The following is a 21,244-nucleotide window of genomic DNA, read 5'->3' as shown; positions in this document are numbered from 1 at the left end:
GTTTGATGGTAGCTATAAGGAATTTTATCCTTTTTCCTCTATGTTTCTCCATTGAGAGCAGGTTCTTTCTGATTTTAGGGATGATTTAAGTAAATTATAATTGAACTTATCTACTATAACTTACAACTTCGAACAAAATATATATATATATATATAAAATTATTTTCGTGGTACTGGGGTTTGAACTCAGGGCCTATACCTTGAGCTACTCTACCAGCCCTTTTTGTGTTAGATATTTTTGAGATAGAGTCTCATGAACTATTTGCCTGGGCTGGCTTTGAACCATGATCCTCCTGATCTCTGCCTCCTATGTAGCTAGGATTACAGGCATGAGCCACTGGTGCCCGACTCAAAGTACATTTTGTTCTTACTGGAATGTTTGTTTTCTATCAATATATAGTGTTTGAATGACAGAAGGAGGACAGTTAAGGAAATGTGCTTATTGAAAAGTGTGTTAACACAGTCTGTTTTATAAGCAATTAAGAGTAGCTGTATGTTGTACATTTACACATATAACCAGGCAAAACACCTCTCTGCTTTTAAACAGCATACCCAGTACATAAAGAATTCAACTGTATATAAGATATATGATTCCCTTTAACTGCTGATATAGTCAGTCACTTGGTGAGCAAGTGGCTTATAGTCTATAGAGAAACACAACAATTTCATTTGGGGTTTTAAACAAGTCATTGTTTCATTTGGAAAATGTAAAATTGGTGAACAGGCTTGTTCTCTTTGTAGAGGATTACAATAACACACGGAAGCTTATGAGTGCTTCTGACAGATGTGTTGGCGGTTTGCCACAAAGCTAAGGGTGCGGCTGTGACTGACGACTTGCAATTATATTATGATGAATGGTTCTGATGTGTGTTCAAGAGAAACCACTTTCTAGAAAGTGAAAGTCATACATACGGTTCCTATAAAAATTGGCTCAAATAAAATATTATAACTTTCTATTTTGTTTAAGCATTTTGGTGGGTTAACCAATTTGAACATTTCTCCTTTCACAAAGGTCTCTGTTTTTGATAAATGAAGGACCAAATCCAAAATTTTTGTGGGGGAAATGAATTTGATACAATTTTTTTGGCATTAGAATTTCTTTATCTGCATTTTTGACAAAATTGACATCTCCAAAGAAATCTTTAACTCTTACATAAACACTTAAAACATATAACATGTCCATGGTGTACCCACTAAGAATATTGGAGTACAGCATTCAAAAAGGAATTGTGGAATTGCTCTTTTTTGATAAGTCACTTCTTGATAAGTTTTGCTATTTACATTAACATTGAAGACATTGTATTCAAATGTGGGTGGACTAAAACTTGGGGTTATTTTAAAATTGTCTTCACTTTTGTGATTTAATCTATTTTAAGAAAAATCTGAGTATGGCGTCTGAGTGTAGATTTTTCAAGAGTTAATATGCCTCATTGGTGTAGAATTTTATTACCCAGTAATGAAGCTATAGTGTATAGAATATGTATTGACTAAACTGGCACTTTTTCCTCATGAATTAAGAAAAAGTTGGCTGATATTCAAAAACTAAATCAAATAAAAATGTAAAATTAGGTTTTAGATATATTTTTTGCATAATACTTAAATTGTACAATTTGTAAGAATTATTTGGAAAATGTAAGTTTTTATTTGATTCTCTGAGATCTTGTCTGTGACAAGATATTCTAAATTAGTCAAGGAACCTCTATTAAAGATATTTACTAAGTAACACTTAATTGATGAAATTCAAATACATGTTGTGTAACATTTAGTATATAAAAGAATATAGCCACAATGGTCAAACTCTTCAAAAGTGGTCATGTAAAAGTAAAGCATTAATTAGTATTACTTTCAAAAGATCAAGTAAAAACTAAAGGATTATTGATTTACCCTAAATATCTTAAAATTCATTACATTATTTACCAAGTATAAGTTAAAACAGGATTCTGGAGAAGTTTGAAATTTTCCAAAACAAATTTCTTAAGAACTGAAATTACTTTAGTTCTTAGTTTTGTAGTATCCAGCTTTTGTCCTTTGGAATTATTTTTCTCCAACTGTCTTTGTAACATTTAAGGTGTGTCAAATACAATCTTTCAATAATGAGACATTTTCATTGTAACTGAAGTAAATTAATTCTTTCATAGTGAAAGAATATAGAAACTATTGCATGCTAGTGCAAGAATCAAGAATTCTGCCATTGCATCATCAATATAACTTCTAAGAGGAAAAAGATGATCATACAAGCTTTATAGTGATTTTGCTCAGTTCACGTTCATTTTCCTGTGGTTTCTCTTCCCTTTATGGGATTGGCTCATCATTTACCAATTTATATGTACAAGAAAAAGAACACAAAATCTTGGTCCACTAGTGTTTTCTGTTTGGGTTGCAATTTGTTAGAGCTCTCTGATTTTTTTAACTTCATTAAATTTAAATCTGTATTGTAGTCTTGGTTGTTAATCTGTAAAAATTGTGCTGTCGTTTAGGTTTTGGATATCTATTGGTAGCATGATCTGAAATTTTTATCTTTGCCTAAGATCAAGTTTGTGAAAACATATTCTTTTCATTTTCAAGTTTTTTTTCACCATCCAGGTTATCTAACCTGCACCCCCCTCTTTATGTTCATTCTCCAAACTTGATATTGGTGCCCTCAGGTCTCTAATCATTGTACTTGATTTAGTTTTTACTTAGAGGTAAAGCATTCACCAACCTTTTGCTGGTACAAGTTTAGGCCTGCTAGAAAGCTTGGCATCTAAACTAAGAGCTCTGAGTAATATCTTCCAGTGTATAGTTTTGATCAGATGGAGTATGGATTGTGGGAAGAAAGCAGATTGTATTGTTTTATGTTTGTACCTTAGGTCATAATTATTGTAGTGTTTATAGGATAATACACTCATTAGGCAATTATGTCTTGTTGAGGTATTTGAAAGATTATTTGTTTTTAACTTGAAAGCTCTCTGGTAGGTAATAATTAGATTTTGTTTGGGATATTTTATTTAAATGGAAGTTACTTGGAATAAACTGCATATTTCCTTAGCTTAAAAAGTTTTTGGAGTGTTTGACATTTTAAAAATAACCTAGCCTAAACAGTAGTAGAAAAAAAGTGAAGTTCATCTTTCCTCTTAACTTGTACAGGTGAGGTGGCTAAACATTTCATAAGATTTGTTTGAAATTTGTCTGGACTGCTCATCATTGATTCTGTTACTGATTTTTTTTATCTTTTTGCTATGACAATGTGATATATTTGAGGTGTTTTCTTTAATACCAGGCACAACTGGCATGATCTCATTAGTATTCACAATAAACCTATTATGTAGGTTTTACTTAAAAATGATAAAATTGGCTTAACCAAGGCCACAAAGCTAGCAATGTCAGAACTTAAATTTCAGACTGTGTTGAGTAATTGCAAAACCATTGTGATTAACTATTTGCTGTCCAGTAAGCTACAAGGGAAATTGATGTTGAGTAATGTTCTGTAACTCACTTCCCACAGAAGGGAGGAGAGGAAAATAAATATATGTGTGTGTAGTCTTTCTCCACTCCTGATCCAAACAAGGTTTGGATTCTTTGGAGCAGTTATAGATTGAAGGATAAATGGAAAGTAGGTAGCCTATGAAGAGGATTTACCTTTTATTAAGTACTTGTGGGAGACATCAAACTGTATTAAACAATGCAGTTTTTCTTTCTGTCTTGCCTATTTATTTTTAAGAGCAGCTGACCACATAGTTAGCTTGGATTGCCATTACAAATACAATACACTGAGCGACTTAAAGAACAGGAATTTGTTTCTTATGGTTCTAGTGGCTGGAAAGCCCAAGGTAAAAGTGCTGGCTGACTTGTTTCTGGTGAGGGCTCTCTTCCTGGCTGGCAGATGGCCATCTTCTCCTTGCATCCCACATAGCAAGGGTGTGAGGTGAGAGGACAAAAGAAAACTCTCTGGTGTCTCTTCTTCTAACAGCACTAATCCCATCAAGAGGGCTTCACCTTCATAATCTCATCTAAACCTAAAAGTCCTTATCTCTAAATACCATCACATTGGGGGTTAGGGATTCAACATATGAATTTGCTGGGGACACAGTTCAGTCCATAGCATACAGTCCTCTTATGCCCCTTAGGTATTATGCCTTTGGAGCAAGGATTCTTTGGTGAAAACAATTACTGTTTAGTTTCTCCCACCAGGGTATTTGTTGACAACAGGCACGATGAACATTTATGTCTTACGTTAGAATGATTTTTTTTTTTAACCAGGCAATCACTGTGTATAGGAAGCTTAGTGTTTCTCAAATGTTATCTCATTTAATTTTTGCAGCAAATGAGGGAATTGTGTCTCAGTTATACTTTAGGTGGCATGATTAAGTGGTGAAAAATTGCATGTTAGGAATATTTTAGGCTACAAGTATCAATAACAAAAAGAAAACAAACAAAACAAAATATCCAATATACTATAGCTTAAACATAGCAAGAAGTCTGGAGGTGAATGGGTGCTTATATTACTACAGGAGGTTGACAGCATTAGCACTTGGTCTGCATCTCTGAAAATCTTTTGAACTTCCCTTCATCATAATAACTTAGCTTCAGAACAGGTTCTGCCTGGAAGCAAGGGGGGTGGGGAAAAAGTAACTTAGCTGCAGTAGCCCTACATTCCAAGAGAGGGAGCAGAAAACAGTGCATGACAGAACATTATTCCATGTGTTCCTCTTTTTGAGGTGGGGTGGGGAATCAAGGCAAGAAAGTCTTTTCCAGAAGCTCCATAGCAGACTTCCTTCTATTTCTCATTGTTTAGAACTAGTAGGTTCTAATGACCACAGCTACAAAGGAGACTAATAAAGCAAATGTTTTGTTTTCCGAGCTTCTTTAATGGAAAGCAGTAGAGAAAGAAAGGGATTATGAGTGCTTTCGGATTACCAAACAATGGAGACTTTTACAGGAATAAAATTATAGGTTAGGTCTTTTCATTAAATTTTGCTAACTCTGGTGAGAGTGTTGGATTTTGCTGAGGGAGAGCATACATGTTTTTGAAAGTATAAGTAGTCATATTTTGATATCTTAGGGGAAGAATTTTGAGTGATATTTATAGAAAATAGAAACATATTGGTAAACATCAATTTACAGCTAAGAGCACATTTTCTAGACTCAGACTGTTTGGGTTAGAATGCTATTTCTCTTCATGTTAGCTATTTGATAAGGAGGAAGTTTCTTAACTTTTCTTGCCTCTTCCTATAGACTTGTAAAGATTAATAGAATTCATACATTTAAAGTAATTAGTTTAAAGTATATCATAAATATCAAGTGGGATTATATCAAGAATTTAAGAAATGCCAGTAATTATTGACTCTATGAGTACAAGAGAAAAAAATTCTCCTGGAAGACTAAATTGTCATGAGATACAGTATGAATCCATGTATATTTTGACCATTTGTAAAATAATACCTAAACTGGTATTTACTGTTTACTCTGAAGAAAGCTAAAGAGTACATAAGATGATTATGAAAAACCAGACAAATTTTCAAAGAAAGGAAAAAATGCATGTTTGGTTTCCTTGTATAAATTGCTACCCCTTCTACAACTCTATTGCTATCTCTGGCTGCCCTTTCTGAAACATCTGAGTCTCTAAAATTACCCTTGCTTTCTTTCCATTCATCAAATAAGCCCTTTGTATAACTGATCTTAGGTGATAGGAGGGAAAAGATTTGATTAAAATAATTTCTAATAAGACATTAATGACCAATTGTCTTAACTCCTTAAGTAGGTGATTTTTTTCAAAAGATGAGTTTATGAATTGCAAAAAATCCTTATTTTGTGTAAATATAAGGAGGATTTAAGAGAATGTATTATAAAAAGATCTTGAGCATACAAAAATATAGTGAGAATGATATAATGGATCCTCATATACCCATTAATCAGATTCTAGAATTTCCAAGATTTTGTCTTTCTGTGTTCACTAGTTATTAATTTCTTTTCCTTTTATTTTTTTCTAAATAGGGAGACTTAAAAAGTAAGGCATATAGGGGATAGGTATATAGCTCAGTGATAGAGCACTTGTCTAGTATGTGCGAGGCCTTGGACTTGATCCCCAGCCCCTCAAAAGAAAGAAAAAGAATTCAAAAATGTATGGGTCAACCTGGTAGCATACATCTCAGCCTCAGAGACTGAGGTAGGAGTATTGTGAGTTTGAGGCCATGCAGGCTACATACTGAGTTCCAGGACAGCCTGGGCTACATAGTGAGATCCTGTCTCAACAAAATTTCAATTGATTAGTCTACCCATAAAGCATTGTACTTCCATGCCAGAATAGAGTGCTAACTTGTCACTAATTACTGAAAGGTCTAATAATCACTCTACAGGCAATGACTTTGCAGAGATTTTGCCTGTTGTCCATGGGTTAGCTGGCTAAAAAGACTTAAGAATAAAGAAGTCTTATTGTTACCTTTGTATCATATTTATGAGGATTAACTTTCATTTTAGGCAACTTGAAAGGGGCACAGCCCCTTTAATTTTTAATTTTTAAAATATTAACAAATTCAGAAAAGTGAAAAGAAGGGAACAGAATTTGTTTTCTTACCACCAGAATTAAACAAAGTCAATCTCATGGCATATTTGCTTCAGTTTGTTTTTAAAATAATTTTGTTACTCTATTATTTTAATGAAAAAGTATATCTTTTTGAGGAAAAAATTAATGCAGAAAAATTTGATAATATAAAAATCAATACTACCACCTAGACATTACCATCATTAATATTGGATAAATATAATTCTTTTGCATTTATACAAATAGAAGAGTGAGTGGCAGATGGATGAGCAAACTGGAAGACTTGTAAATATGGGGTCATAGTATACATGTGATTATAAACACAAATACATATATTTTACTTTAATACAAAAGAAACCTAAGTAGTAGTAAGGGAGTTTCTGAATTCAAAAAATGTTATTTTTCAGCATTAGATATATTTGTTAAAAGATTCCCCTTAAGGTTTAAAATCAAGGAAGAACATTATAAAAAATCAAGAGGTTTTCTCATTATGTTTAGTTTTTAAAAGCTACACATTTATTTTCAAAAGAAACACTGGCTTCCTGATTTGAAAGGCTTGTAACATTTACATTGTTTTGCATCTATGGTTCCGACAGTCGTGTAGTGTTTCTTCCACGTGTATGAATGCTGTACTGCTTCTTTTACCAGATTCGTTCTGACTTAATTTTACTTTCTTTTAATTAGTTAGTTAAGAAAAATTAATTGATCCCCTCCTTGCAAAACACCCAGGGATATTATATTCTCCCTCAAAAGGCTTAGGAGCATGCTTATTATTTCCAGAGTTCTAGCACCTTTTTGTCTACCTACCTTTCATCTTTATATGTAAATGATGTATTTCTTTGGCATTATATTCTTGGTCATGTTTTCTTTTAGATATTTGCAGGTATTTCTTCCTTATTGTTTCTTTGTTTTACCCATTTGGAAATCTGAGAAAATTATTTCTCAGGGGTGAGAAGATAGTGCAATAGAAGAGAGAACTGTATCTTTATTTTGGGGTTGAACTGTCTTTTCTGAGAGTTTGTAATCTGCCTTATATTGTAATTATATCTGCCTAATTGTGAATATGTCCAAGGAGGATACTTTTGGGACCATTCTCCAAATGTATTTGGTAGACCTGGAGTCTTCATGTTTGTCCAGAAATAGCCCCATTGTTTGCTTTCTTTATTTATCTGCTTCTTACTAGTTTGTTTCCTACCATACTTTAGGTTGAAGATGAAAAAGATAGCAAAACTCATTCAGTTTGCTTCTTTTCAGATGAATGACAATTCTTGGCACTTTTAGTGATTGACCCATATCATCTGATTCTTTCATTGGTTGTCAGCTTTTTGAAGTTTATTGCATTTAGTTATTTCATTTTTCTTGTTGGTGAGTTTTTAAAACTATACTTTGGTTAATTTAATTAGTAATTGGGGAAACAAAATTTGAGCTAGTTTTGATATGCCTTAATAGTCAGAAATCATGCCCCTTTAATTTCTGGTCCACAGACATAATATATTGTATACATCTAACATTTTCAGGTAACATTTTGACTTAACCTGTAAGAAGGCGTTTGATCATTAAATCATGAGTATCATTTTTTGTGTGTCGCAAGACCAGCATCTTCTTTAGGGCTTTGCTTCTCAAAATAACACTGCTGGATGTAGTGACAAGCTTTCTCGCAGACAGGTTGAAAATGTCATATTTTCAACAGGACAAAGTTGTAGAAATTTTTTGGAATGTGTATTGGAGCTTTTGATCTGATGCATTTCACTTACTAAAAGCTACTGTTGTTTTATATCTTTTGGCAATAGTCTCTAAAATATTTGCCATCAAGCTTAAAACTAAATTACCTATCTTCTCATATCTATAAAAATTGCTATAAAAATAAAATATTGGTTGGTTTGAAACAATGACCAAATTACATATTTTGCTAAAGATTGTGAAATTACATTAGTCTATAAAGAAAGAATAAGCTTTTTAATTCTAATGATATATTCTATTTTAAGACAGTTTATTTTTGCTGTGCAAATTTTGAATTGAAGTCAAATTCATTGTAGTATAGAGATTTTTGTAGTACAGAAGCCAAAAGTGATCAGCTGTAATAGTAGTTGATTTATTATTTGTAATGTAGATAGATGATTAGTTTCACCCTGTTTTGGGGTTTTTATGTTCTTAAAGTCTGCTAATTCTGGCTTAGATAGATTGGTTCTCATATAGTTTATAATTTATGTCTTCATTAAGTGTGGGAGATTTTTCAAACTTGTGTGAGAGAAATAGAGAAACTTTGATCATTACCAAAATTTAAAAATCAAAATCCTTACAGCTCTAAATTGAAAGAAGAAAACTTTTTAAACAATTCTTGGTAAAAAAAGGGAAACTCAAACTGAATGTTACAGATTTTTAAAAATTATTATAAATAAAACACCACATTTTAAAGTCTTGAATACATTTAAAGTGGTGATCAGAGGAATATCCAGTTTTATCATATAATTCATCTTATCAATAAAAATTTAAGACTAGAAATAGACAATTAAACTCTAGGTTAGGAAAAAACCCAACCAAGAAGCCAGCAGGAATCACAAAAATAAATGAATAAGCAGACTGGTATAAAAGAATTAAAAGTCCATAAAGAATGGGTAATGAGCCCAGGGCCTAACCACTTGAGCTTTGCCCCTAGCCCTTTCATATTTATTTTGATTTTGAGATAGATGCTCACTAACTTTGCCTGAGCTGGCCTACAACTGCAGATCCTCCAGCCTCACCCTTCCAAGTAGCTGGGATTGTGAGCATGCACCACAATGCCTGGCTTCAGTAGAGTTTTTGATGTGTGATACTAGGACAACTGGGTAGCCATTTGACAAAGGTAGCATTAGCTATGTCATTAACACTGTACACAAGAATAAACTCCTAATGGATCAAAGATCTGGAGGTTAAAAAAAATCCCTATTGCAAGAAAACATAAATGAATTCCTCTTGAACTTTGGTATAAGGAAAAACTTTTTGACTGTGACTCAAAATGAGGATCACATTTAGCTACATAAAATATTTTCATGTAAAAAGATTGTAAATAAAGCCAAAACACAACTGACAAGTATTTGTGCATATATTAAAAAGTAAGGGCTAATATCTATAATATGTAAAGAACTCTGAAAATTTATGGGGAAAAGGGACAAAAATATGAGGAAACTAAAATCTGACATGGAATAATTTCCATGTAATCCAATATATATGTAAAAGAGTTTTTACGAAATGCCATATTTTGTGAAAAAGAGAAGGGGAAAGTATCTTTTCAATCATGCAGAAAGAAACAGAAGAAGGGGTAAACTAGAAAGTTGAGACTGGCTACCTAATGGAGTAGAAAAAATGGGGCTGATGTGAGTAGGGAGGAGTGGATGGGATGGAGGTAGGTGATACTTGTGAGACTACATTTTGTACAGCTGTGATTTTGGAAACAATATTACTCTTTTTTCATTTTAAACACAAAAACAAACAAATAAGAATGAAGAACCAAAATAGATACGAACAAAGACTAAGGAATTTAATTGTATTTCAAGTGACAGAAACATTTAAAATGTATAAGGTGGTGGGTAGGTGGAACTAACCTAAATAATTTTGGATTAGTATTTTAACTTTATAATTTTAAGTCTTAAAGAATAAAGTATTAAAATGTACTCTAAAGGAAGAGACAAAGTGATAATATGAGCTATAATAAAGTGTAAACTGGCAAACATTTGAGGAATCTGCATGAAGGATATACAAGAATTCACTCTACTATTTTTGCATTTTTGTATGTGTTTGAAGTTTAAAAAAACTTTGACCATGAATTTTTTTTATGCAAAATGCCTTTCACTGATGAACATCCCCAAGAAAATCCAAGACTTACTTTTCCAAATTGCTTAGACATGTAATTCTGTTCCGATATTCTGCAATTACTGGAAATGCCAAATGCCCAGTGGCTGGTAATTGAAGACTTTAAGAAAAAAAATATACAAACTCCCAATTATTCAAGAATCATTCCTTCCACTGTATCTGATGAGCAGTTTACTCGAAGGTATATCAAGGATCCTATTCAGTGGCTCACAATAGTTTCTCAAAAAAGTTTAAAATAAGAAGCATAGAATGCTTTCCTTTTTCTGAAGGACAATTGAAACTATAATAAGCTGAGTATAATTACTCTTGGAAATTTTGCTTTGGTCAGGAAGGTAATGGGAGTGATTAGGACTCAGTGTTGTGATACAGAAGTTACATCTAGGAGAACTCTAGGGGTGCTTGGGAAACCATAAATTAGGATGAAATCAAGGCTATTGTTTTTAGTCATTTAAACTCTTGTCCAAGGCTTTTTTAAGTTTACAGCTCATCACCATCATTGTTATTATTAATATTTTTATTACTGTTGTTACCCTTGATGGAAGCCACTGGAAATAAATCCCCTGATCATCAAATGCTTAGTTTACCTGTAAATGTTTAAGTTTTGGGGTTTGAGAGCATATTTAAAAAGATTAAGGCCAGTGACTTTGAGGGAATAAAATCACCTGTCAGTGGATAATTTGACAAGACTTGTTAAGGTTTGAGAATAGATAATAAGGGAAGAGTTACCAACTTACTGAATTGGTAGGTTTTCTAGGTATAGAACTTCACACAGGCCATGGAATCTTCTTTCTCAGCAATTAATTATTTTGGCATTCAAGATTTTTACATGAAACTCAGGAAAGGCCTAAGAATTCTTCTTTGTACTTTGACCTTAATGCATCATTGATCTGACCCTAGGATGTTACGACAGTTTTTCTTCCTATACCAAGTCACAATGGCAATTTATTGCCATAAAGGCAATGTCTGTGCATTTTCATACCTTATGGAAAACAGAATTTCCTATGTAGAAAGCACCTTGTTATCTGGGTAATGTAATGACTCTTAAAATTACACAGCCATAGATACTCAGGTTACTGTTATACTAAAAAAACCCACACACACAACTAAAATCTATGGCAGAACACAGAACAGACCCTGTGACAGTTTATTGTTATAGTGTGCAGCTCTCTTCTTTAAATATTACACTTTGGTTTGTGACTATAGCCAATGATTTACAGAGCTTGCCCTCTGAGACATTGTCTCTTACTTTTAAGGAGTGTACTTTTAGACTGGTTTTTCTATTTTTGTTTATTCAGTGATATTACATTTCAGCTTAGACTTCAGGCGTGGTAAGTGTGCTTTCTGCCCATCTTGGTGGTTATTGCATCCCAACTTCAAGTTAATATCCAGTTTATGTTCATATATTTTATAATCTTTTCCTATATACAGTCACACAAATAAGTGTTAACAATTCTTAAATACTGACAACTGACTAATTTTCTGGACTATGTTGTTGATGGGCTTGACTTGCCATTTAGTGGTAAGAAATTGTTAAGTACTTACATTTGATGTTCATATGGAGGCCAAATTCACAGACATACAATATTACCAGCTTCTAATTTAGTTTGTAGTTGGATTCTCTTTGATACCATTAACTGTTGCCAAGTTTGAATAGAGGATTAAGAGGCACATGGAGTTCATCGTCAAGCTGTGCAGGGGCTGTTGAAAGAGCCTTTGTGCTCTGTGTAATCAAGAGAACTGGTCAGTGTTTGGAATATTTGCAGAACAATACTTAGTTGAGAATTTGTTGTAATTTTTCCTGCTTCCTCTCAAAATATAAAGAATGGAGAACACATTTAGATTTCAATCTTGATTTCTGTGGCTATGACATTCTTCCTTTTAAGAAACATAATTTTAGCTTTTATTCTTCTTTCACTGAAAATGTAAATGTTGAAAACTAAGCCAGGTTAAAATCGAAAAAGAAAAAGAAGATGTGTTCAGGTAGAAGTTTTCAAAATCCTGGTAATTACTTAATTTACTGTCTTAGCTCTGAGAGAAATGATTCTTTTAAAGACTAATGACTATGGCTTGACCCACCCTACTTTGAATTAATAAGCAATCATTCATCTTTAGGTCTTTTTTTTTCATATAATGAGAAGCATTCTGTTATTGAGAAAAGGTATGCAAAACACCAGAGTGAAGAGTATCCTTCAGAAGAAGACTTTTCAGGTGGAGTGAGTGGTTTGCAACAGATCTTACATCTGCCATCTGAGATGCTTTCTCCTAGAGTTTTCTTACTTACATCTCTAATACTACAGTACACTGAGCATTAGGGATCTGTGACTCACTTTAAAGTGCTTTTTTAGTGCTCTTAATATATCAAGACATGTCCATATGTTAAAAATAACTGAAATCTGTGGCAGAACACAAGGTAAATAATTAAAATAAACATAAATTAAAATTAAGTGTATAAATTTCATTCTTTCGTATGGCTGAATGATACTACATTGTGTATATATTCCACATTTTAAAAATCCATTCATCAGTTGAAGGCATCTGGGCTATTTGCAAACCTTGGCTATTGTGAATAGTATCGTGATAAACATGGGTGTGTCTCTATTGTATGATGACTTACATGCCTTCAGGTGTATGCCAAGAGTGAATATATATATGAATCATATGGTAGGTCTACTTTTAGTCTTTTTGAGGAAACTCCATACTGCTTTCCATAGTGGTTGCACTAATTTACATTCCCACCAACAGTGCAAGAGTTCCTTTTTCCTGCCTCCTCACCAGCATTTGTTGTTGTTTGTGTTCTTGATGATAGCCTTTCTGACTGGAGTGATGTTAACTCTCAATGTGTTTTTGATTTGTATTTCTTTTATGATGTTGATCATTTATTCATGTATTTATTGGCCACTTGTACTTCTTTTGAGAATTATCTATTCAGTTCATTTTCTCATTTATTCAATGAGTTGTTGACTGTTTACAGGGTTAATTTTTTGAGCTGCCTGTATATTATGGCCATTAATTTCTTGTCAGATGTATAGCTGGCAGTCTGTAGGCTGTCTCTGCAGCCTGTTTGCTTTGCTATGCAGAAGCTTTAGTTTGATGCAGTCCCATTTGTCAATCTTTTCTCTTAACTGCTAACCTATTAGAGTTATATGCATAAAGTTATCATGTATGTCTATGTGCTTCACTGTATTCCCTGGTCTTTCCTGGTATAATTTAAAAGTTTCAGATCTTATGTTAAGATCTTTGATCCATTTTGAATTGATGCTAGTACAAGGTGAGAGAGTGGGACCTGGTTTCAGTCTTCTACAGGTATCCAGTTTTCCCAGCACCATTTGTTGAAGAGGTATCTTTCTCCAACACATGTTTTGGGCTCATTTGTCAAAAATGAAATGGTTGTAGCCATGTGGGTTTGTGTCTGGATCATCTATTCTGTTCCACTGGTCTTCATGCCTGATTTTGTGCCAGTACCATGCTGTTTATATTGCTATGGCTCTGTAGTATAGTATGAAGTCAGGTATTGTGATACTCCAGCATTGCTCTTTTTGCTCAGGATTGCTTTGGCTAATTCAAGGTATTTTGTGCTTCCACATGAACTGTAGGATTGACTTTTCTATCTTGGTGAAGACTGTCATTGGAATTTTCTTTTTTTATTATATTATTGTTATACTGGGGATACATTGTGACATATACAGAAATTCTTACAATATTTCATAGTGGAATTCACCCCCTCTATCATTCTTCTTTATCCCCTCTTTCCCCATTCTTGGAATAGTTCAACAGGTCTCATTTTTCCATTTTCATGCATGAGTACACAACATTTCCACTACATGCAGCTTCCTTCACTTTTCCTTATGTTCTCCCCTTTCCCACTGGTACCAACCCCTGGACAGGACCTGTTTTGCTTTCCTGTTCTCTGTTTTTGAAAAAAGGTATTTTGTTTGTATAAGATAGCTCAATGGGAATATTAATGGAGATTGCATTGAACATATAGGCCACTTCCAGTAGTATAACCATTTTCACAATATTGATTCTGCTGATCCACGAGCATGGGGTGCCCTTCCATATTCTAATGTCTCTTTGATTTCTTTCTTTAGTGACTTGTAGTTTTTCATTATATCTATCTATCTATCTATCTATCTATATCTTTCACTTCCTTCATCCATAATCAAATATCAAATAACCTCTTTTTGTCTTGCATGATAGTTTTGTCTGTAGAGTAGTTTTTGGAGACCTGATAGGTTAAACATCTCACCTCAACTTGAGATACTTCTCAAGTGGAGAAGTAACTTTGCAAAATGCTTTTCTTTTCCACTTCATGGTATACCATATATTCCATAAGAATTTGCCTGAACATGAGGTAATAATTTTTATCTAAAAATTTTATGTACTGAGGCATAATGTGCATATAATAAAATGCACAATCTTAAATATACCTCTTGATAAATTTTTGCATGTGTATATTTTTGCACAAATATACTGCCCATAGCAAGAAACAGAACATTCTCTGTCTCAATCACAAACCCTAAAAGATAATCAGTATTCTCATAAATTAACTTTACCTATTCTTTTACTTCCCATAAATGGAAATATAACTTTCATGTGTCTTTTCTTCTCACTAAACATAATGTCTCTAGATGAATACTTATTGTAAGTAGTAATTAGTTCTAGTTTGTTGCTATGCAGCAGTCTCTGTCTATTGGTTATCACTGAAAATTGCATACTATTTAATAATTAAATTAAATTTGAACAAACATCTACATCAATTAAAATAAAAAAATAAAACTTTTTATTTTACCTTCTTTAGTAATCTTTTTTTCTTTATGTACATCTGAATTTCTGACCTATGTCATCTTCCTTCTTTCCTTCAAGGCAGGTCTCTTGGCAACGCATTCCCCAAATTTTTGTTTGTCTGAGATAATATTTTATTTCCACTTCATTTCTGAATGATAACTTTACAGAGTAATGAATTCTAAGTGAGTGCTTTTTTTCCTTTATCACTTGAAACACTTCTTGCTTGCATGGTGTTATGGTGTGAATATGTTCCTCAAAGTTCCTGTGTTGGAAATTTAATCCTCAATGCAATAGAACTGAGAGGTGGGTCCTTTAGTAGGTGATTAGGTCATGTGAATGCTGCCTCATGAAAACTTTAAATCGTGGGAGTGCAATAGCTAGAAAAAATGAACAGGAATTTGGTCTCTTTTCCTGCCTTTTGTGCTTGCCTCATGATGCCTTCTGCCATGTTCTGATGCAGCAAAAGAAGGTCCTCATCAGATGTAGCTCTATAATCTTGACTTCTGAGCCATCAGAACTGTGAGGCAAATATTAATTCTTCTTATTAATAAATACCTTGTATGTGTACTCTGTTATGGAATTATTAAATGAGTGAAGACTTATTTTCTGAGAAGTCAGTTATAATTATTATTTTTTCCTTGATAGGCAAACCTGTAGTTTCTCTTAATTTTTGATTTTTAATGTTTGAGTGTGATGTACTCAGGTGCCTTTTTTGACATTTATCATGCTTAGTGTTTTCTGCACGTCCTGCATCTGTAGTTTGATGTCTGACGTTAATTTGAGACAATTATCAATAATTGTTGCTTAGATGTTCTGTTCTTTGTTTTCAGTTTTTCCCCTTTATTTTTCAGTTTTGGAGTTTTTTGTCAATAGATCCTCAAGCTCAAAGATTCTTTCCATAGCCATGTCCAGTATATTAATGAGCCATCAAAGGTATTCTTCATTTCTGTTACAATGTTTTTGATTCTCAGCATCTTTTTGATTTTCTTCTTAGAATTTCTTTCTGCTTACATTATCCATCTATCTCAGCATGTTGCTTACATTTACCTGTAGCATATTAAGAAAGTACTTTAAAAACTTTCCTGGTTACTAGAGAAAAGGTTAGATCAAAAAGAATTAACCTAGAAGGTAACACCCATGCACAGGAAATCAATGTGAGTCAATGCCCTGTATAGCTATCCTTATCTCAACCAGCAAAACCCCTTGTTCCTTCCTATTATTGCTTATACTCTCTCTACAACAAAATTAGAAATAAGGGCAAAATAGTTTCTGCTGGGTATTGAGGGGGGGGAGAGGGAGGGGGTGGAGTGGGTGGTAAGGGAGGGGGTGGGGGCAGGGGGGAGAAATGAACCAAGCCTTGTATGCACATATGATTAATAAAAGAAAAGTGAAAAAAAAAAAAACACTTTCCTGGTCTGATAATGCTCGAGTTCCTTCCATATGTCACTCTGGTTCTGATGCTTGCTCCATTTCTTCAAACTGTGTGTTTTGCCTTTTATTGGGTCTTGCAATTTTTGGTCGAAGATATGATTAATGAGGTAAAAAGAAAACATGGTTTAAAAAAAGAGAGAGAGTATGGTGGGACAGTGAGGAACCATTACATAATCTTATCATTAGGTTTCAAGTTTTTGTGCCAATGGACTATGAACCTTACCATATTTCTCATTATTTTTCCTCCTTAGGTGGGACAGGATGGCTGGTGGAATTTAGACTTGGGTATTCCCTTTCCTCTAGATTTGTTGGGCTCTGATGCAACCCTGGCAAGTTAGACTCTAGTAAAATATTTTCTTCTGAGGGCAGCTCTTGTTAAGAACAGAATGTTTCTTCCTCACCCCTGGTGGAAGCACAAGGGGATTTTCTCTGTTATTCATAGTGAAGACCTGCTATTGCTCCTAGAGGTAAAACTCACATAAGAGGAGGTCCTCTTATGACTCCTACAGTTTTTAACTCTTGAAATTTCCACACTTAGCATCCAGCAATTCATCAATTATAGTCCTGGTTTTCATACGTAACCCTTCTTCCCATGGAGGTTCTGTTCATGGGTATCTGCGCTTATCACTTGTGGTTCTGGTATCCACCTGTCTGTCTCCTCAATTCTGTGGACAGCAGTTTGTTATATGACCTTACTTCTCTGATGGATCTAAGAAGAATTGTTGGTTTTTTAGTTTGTTAAGCTTTTCACTTATTTGGATAGAACAGTGACTTGTAAGCTTCTTATATGCTAGACCTGAAACTAGAAGTCTACCACATTTTTTTTTCTTTCTTTTTCTTATTTCTCTGCCCAGGATCACCAGAGTAATATTGAATTGATGTGTTAGAGCAGATATCTTTGTGTTGTTCTTGAACTCAGAGGAAAACATTCAGTATTTTACTATTAATGATGTTTGCTGGAAATACCCTTCTGTTCTCAGATTACTGAGAGTCCTTCATTTTTAAGAATCATGGATGGGTATTGAATATTATAAAGTGCTTTTTCTACAGCTAATGAAATGATCATAAGATTTTTCACCTTTATTATGATAATGCATTGTTTTGAATATTATTTGAATCTTTAAGAAATTTAGCATTCCTGGAATAAGTCCTTCTTGTTCCTCTTTCTATATTATTAGATTATATTTGGTAATATTTTGTTGTGGGTTTTTGTATCCAGGTTTATGAAGGTGTTTGGCTTATAAATTTCTTTTTTCATAATGTTTTCTCAATGTTTTACTGGCCTCATAACATGAGTTGGGTAACATTACCTTTTCTTTTACATTCTCTTTAAGAGTTTTCATTAGATTGGTATTATTTCTTCTATGAATGTTTGGTCAAATTTACTGGTGTAGCAATTGGGGCTACACCACTGAGTCACTTCAGTGGAAAGACTTTTAGTTATAAACTCAATGCCTTTAATAGATACAGTATTATTTCAGTTTGCTCTTTTGGTTTATATATGTTGCAGGAAAATTTCTATTTTATCTAAATTTTAAATGTATTGTGATACAGTTCTTCATGCTAACCTTTTATTATTAATCTCTATAATATCAATATTAACATTGATAACTTATTTTCTCTTTATTACTAAAACAATAGTATTTCATATTCTACTTCTGTTTCTGGCCATAAAGGAACAACTAGAACTAGAATTAACCTCCTAGTACAGACAAGAAATCTTCATTAATTTATGTCACACTAGTTTAAGATATTAGAAAATAGGAAGCACAATTTTGTAATATATGAGAGAGAAAAACAAAGTAAACCCCCAAAATACTATGGCTTTCTACTTGGCAGCATTTATCAGACCCTGATGTAGGGAGGGCAACTGAAGTGAGCAGTCATAAATCAGAGTTTGGGGGAAATTATAGTAGCTATAAATTTTAGGGTAGATTTGGAGAGCAAAGGGAACTATGCAGAGAAAGAGGTGCAGAAATCTCTAGAGTCCCTTAAGTCACTGTCTGAATGCTAAGCTACACATAAGTAATATGTGACTACAAGAGGCTGGATATAGAACAACTACCTGGAAAAGAAAAACTAGTAACTGACAAACTGTCAGGGCTGACACACTATTGGGAGACATTTAAGTTCCAGTTTACTACAGTGACATGTCATCAATGAATATACAGACATTTGGTAGAGAGCCCTCCTCCCCCACCCCACCCAAGCCACACCTTTGGGGTAGGGATATACCATCCTCACAGTAAAGAATATTTCATAACCACCATAACAGATTTAAAACAAGCCTCAAAAAGGTCAAGATGAGCTGTGAGTAAATGAATACACAACAGAAGAAAGTTCAAAACTATATAAATATAATATACACATTGTCCAGGACCCAGTAAAATACCTATTGAAAACAAGAAAATAAGAACTATAAGCAGAAGAAAAAATCCAATCAATACAAAAATATCTAGAAGTTACAAAGATGATGGGATTAACAGTTTGAGACTTTAAAAACACTATTATAAATACATTCAAGTATTTACAGGAAAATATTAATGAAAGGAGAAATGGAAGCAGTAAAAAAGAACATACAGAAACCCCCAAACAGAGAATTTAATTATAGGTAATCAACTACAGATTAAGAGAGAGAAATAAAATTAAAGACAGTATGATAGAAATTATCCAAATAGAAATACAGAGAGAAAAGATACATAAGAAAATGAACAGAACTTCAAAGCCTGTGAGAACCAATGGTATACTATATGTATAATTGGAGTGCCAGAAGAAGATAAACATTTTAAAAATTTGAAGAAATAATTGCTCAAAAATCCCAAATTTGTTAAAAAATGTAAAGATCCAGTTCTATGGAAGATAAACACAAAATCAAAATAAAATTGCTGAGGCTAAGGATACAGCTCAAGTGGTAGAGTACTTGTCTAGCAAGTGAGGGGCTCTGGGTTCAATCCTCAGTACTACACAAAAAGCTAAAAAATTATGAAAGGGAATCTTACAAGTAGCCGATACATTATTTAAAATGAAATAAATAAAAAAAAATCCCTCAGAAACAATTCAAGTCAAGAGATATTGCACTGATACATTTTGAAATACTAAAACAAGAAAAAGATTCAATGTTAGATTTTATAATAGGCAAAAAATATTCTTTAAATCTGAGGTGAGATAAAGACTTTTCAGAAAAATGAAAGTTCAGAGAATTTATCGCAGAGTAAATTCCTTACCACTGAATGGAATTTTAAAGAAAAAAATTTCAGGCTGAAGAAAGTTAATACTAGATGGAAGGACAGATTTTTAAAAAAGGAAATAAAGAGTACTCTAAATGGTAACTGTGAAGGTAAATAAAAGAAATTCATATTTCTAATAATTTACTTAGAATATAGTTGACTCTTATGAAAACAATTTATTGTGGTATTTAAAACATGCAGTAGTAATATATATGACAACAATAATACAAAAGATGGGCACTTTTAGTTTCTTCCACTGTATTTGATATGGTTTAATGTTTGGGGGAAACTCTTGTAAGATACACTATGTAAATGCTGGACAAACCGTTTAAATAATGAAATAAATTTAACAAAGGAGATGAATGAAATTTTGTAAATAAAAACTATAAGATAGTAAAAGAGGAAAGAAGAAACACAGAACAGATAAAAAACAGAAAAATTAGTAAGATGATAGATTTAACTGTATTTGCAAAAATATATTAAATATAAATGAACTAATCATATTAATTTTATAAGGGTATAGATAACCAGATTGGATGAAGAAAAACAAACAACTGTGGGAATGGTAATAAATACAAAGCTCTAGATGTGTTGAAAGTAATTGTACTCCTGTGAGTAGTAATGGTAAGAAAACTGAGGTCGATATATTAACACGAGTGTAGACTACAGGAGAAGGAATATTGTCAGAGATATAAAGAAGCATATTTCATGCCGATTAAAGAGTCAATTCATCAAGAAAGCATAACATTTCTAAATATGTATAGGATTTATGCTCAGACAGTTGGGATTGTAATACATATATACATGGAAATGTCAAACTGAAATTCCCTGTATAGCTATTTTTTTTATTATTCATATGTGCATACAAGGCTTGGGTCATTTCTCCCCCCTGCCCCCACCCCCTCCCTTACCACCCACTCCACCCCCTCCCTCTCCCCCCTACCCCCTCAATACCCAGCAGAAACTATTTTGTCCTTATTTCTAATTTTGTTGTAGAGAGAGTATAAGCCATAATAGGAAGGAACAAGGGTTTTTGCTGTTTGAGATAAGGATAGCTATACAGGGAGTTGACTCACATTAGTTTCCTGTGTGTGTGTGTTACCTTCTAGGTTAATTCTTTTTGATCTAACCTTTTCTCTAGTTCCTGGTCCCCTTTTCCTATTGGCCTCAGTTGCTTTTAAGGTATCTGCTTTAATTTCTCTGCATTAAGGGCAACAAATGCTAACTAATATTTTAAGTGTCTTACCTATCCTCACCCCTCCCTTGTGTGCTCTCGCTTTTATCATGTGCTCAAAGTCCAATCCCCTTGTTGTGTTTGCCCTTGATCTAATGTCCACATATGAGGGTGAACATACGATTTTTGGTCTTTTGGGCCAGGCTAACCTCACTCAGAATGATGTTCTCCAATTCCATCCATTTACCAGCGAATGAT

General features: G+C 33.4%; 1 protein-coding gene across 23 annotated transcripts in view; it reads left to right on the top strand.

The window, feature by feature from the left end:
* Sox6 (SRY-box transcription factor 6) overlaps positions 1-21,244 on the top strand; it is a 576,267-nt gene that overhangs the window by 293,635 nt on the left and 261,388 nt on the right. Inside the window, exon 1 of one of the 23 annotated variants that reach the window (XM_074042209.1) lies at positions 1,650-11,697. The exons of 21 other annotated variants lie outside the window; for them this stretch is intronic. The gene's annotated coding sequence lies outside the window, so the exon portion shown is untranslated. Of the gene's footprint in view, positions 1-1,649; positions 11,698-16,583; positions 17,053-21,244 lie in introns of those variants that run through there. One more of the 23 variants, XM_074042199.1, reaches the window with a different exon arrangement.

The sequence above is a fragment of the Castor canadensis genome, chromosome 1 (assembly GCF_047511655.1).
Source record: "Castor canadensis chromosome 1, mCasCan1.hap1v2, whole genome shotgun sequence".
In the NCBI taxonomy this organism is placed as follows: Eukaryota; Metazoa; Chordata; class Mammalia; order Rodentia; family Castoridae; genus Castor; species Castor canadensis.
Note: the sequence above shows the minus strand (reverse complement) of the source record. Positions and strands in the feature narration are given on the sequence as shown.